Below are 2,114 nucleotides of genomic sequence, written 5' to 3'. Positions count from 1 at the left end.
TTTTCTGTTTTATCATAATTGGTGATTAGCCCATCTTTTATGAAATGAAGAGGATTTATGCCATCCTTGAAAAAAGTATGAGCTAGAGAAGAGGGAGGACAGTTACCTAGGAAAAGAGGAAGAGAGAAAGAAAAAGTAGAGGGAGAAATAAGCAATAGGCATAAAAAAGACAAAGACCTGGGAAGGAGGGCAATAAAAACCACAGGCAGGTGCTCACTTCGGCAGCACATATATACTAAAATTGGAATAATACAGAGAAGATTAGCATGGCCCCTGCCCAAGGATGATACACAAATTCACGAAGCGTTCCATATCTTTTAAATTGGGAGATTGGGATTGACATATACACACTATTGTATATAAAAAAGATAACTAATAAGGACCTACTGTATGGCACAAGGAACTCTACTCAATACTCTGTAATGACCTATGTGGGAAAAGAATCTCAACGAGAGTGGATATATGTATATATATAACTGATTCACTTTGCTGTACAGCAGAAACTAACACAACACTGTCAATCAACTATACTCCAATAAAAATTCATTTTAAAAACCTACAGGTAGTTGACTTCATTTTTAGAGAAAAGTAAATAAATAGGGTTCATTGAAGTGGAAGGATGCCAGGAATGGGCAGGAGTCAACAGCAGGCTCCTCCCACCCCTCTGCTGGTTTCCTGCTTCCAGACTGTCAGGCTCTTTCATCATACATCCCTGGTTCTCAGTCTTCTACAAGCTGACAAAACAAAATAAGGCAGGAGAAAAGAAAACGGAAAAAAGAAAAAAAAAAAGATTGCCTGACTCTCAGTACTTTGATACAAGGGACAACAGAGGAGGGGCACAGGGGAAGAAGAGATTAGAAAGCATATTAAATTCCCCTCTTGTCTCAGGGATGGTATTTCTGTACATTACTAGACCTGCTCCCAAGCCAGAAAATTTACTTTACCCCATGGCCACCAGCGAGGTGGGCTGGATAATAAGAATAATAGGAGATGGCAATTCTGTAGATGTAAAAGGTACACATTCAAAAGAAGGAAGGAGAGAAAAGAGCAATGGAGTATAAAATAAAGGATTAGCAAGATCCAGAGAAAGATAAAAGAAAGCGCAAGAGAAAAATGGTTCATTTGTAGAACTAATACATTAGGTAAAATTCTAAAACATTGTCCCAGGTTTCAAACGCTTCAAGGGGATTTTAAAAGAGGACAAGCCTACCAGGGATCTGAGTAGCTTATACAATATGCAAAGCTGACTTGAAGAGGAAGAATAAGAAGATTTACCACGTGTTCAGCTCCTACCATGTACCGGGAATTCCACTGGGGCTTTACATTTCTTAAATCCATGAATGTTTGTTGTCATCTATAGGATGTGGGCTGCTCAGAAAGCTTGACTTCCCTGAAGTTACCTTCCCATCCTCCAGAACAATCCTCACTTCCGCTACAGCTTGAAATTGCAATTGAAAATTAGTCTTTGATTTCTTCTGTTACAATACAGGCATGTAAAGTATAAGGCCACAACTTTCAAAAATAATTTAGCCCGGGTTAGCCATCTCAGGTAACTGAGAGGAGGTAAGATTAGGGATGAAGAGAAGAGGGCAGAGAAAGAAGATTCTAGGAAAGAGACAGCATTCTCATAATTCAGGATCCAGGCTTCTGAAAGAGGAGATCTATAACTGCAGGCACCTGTTTCCTGTTTCCTATTCCATCAGCTTACCTGGAGCAGGTGCCAATGACAGGTGTGTATGGGAGGATTTTAGAATTAATTTTATGCACACACACACACACACACACACACACACACACATATGTATCTGAGGAGAGAGGAGAACTCTACTTTTGTGAGAATTCAGAATATTTCTAGTATTCTGAAAGAGTGAGGCAGCCATATATCTCAAAGTAAAACTAATTTAAACACACACATTCCCTAGAGAACCTGGCTTTGTTGAGCTACAAGGCTGTTACAGTTAATGGAGTCAATCCTCATCTCATTTCACAGGTGAGGAAACCGAGGCCCAGCAAGATCCCATGACTTGCCCAAGCCATGCCATGCAGCCAGTTAGCAGCAGGCCTGAAATTGATGTCTGATGACATTCACCTAGTATCTTCTACATTACCCCACG

General features: G+C 40.1%; 1 non-coding gene across 1 annotated transcript; it reads left to right on the top strand.

The window, feature by feature from the left end:
• The first annotated feature begins 209 nt into the window (after nt 1–209).
• Nucleotides 210–318, top strand: LOC137225657 (U6 spliceosomal RNA). The gene has a single exon (XR_010943963.1). It is a non-coding gene; the product is annotated as a U6 spliceosomal RNA (small nuclear RNA).
• The last annotated feature ends 1,796 nt before the right edge of the window (nt 319–2,114 follow it).

The sequence above is a fragment of the Pseudorca crassidens genome, chromosome 5 (genome assembly GCF_039906515.1).
Source record: "Pseudorca crassidens isolate mPseCra1 chromosome 5, mPseCra1.hap1, whole genome shotgun sequence".
In the NCBI taxonomy this organism is placed as follows: domain Eukaryota; kingdom Metazoa; phylum Chordata; class Mammalia; order Artiodactyla; family Delphinidae; genus Pseudorca; species Pseudorca crassidens.
The sequence above is the reverse complement of the archived record's forward strand: the minus strand, read 5'-3'. Positions and strand labels throughout refer to the sequence as shown.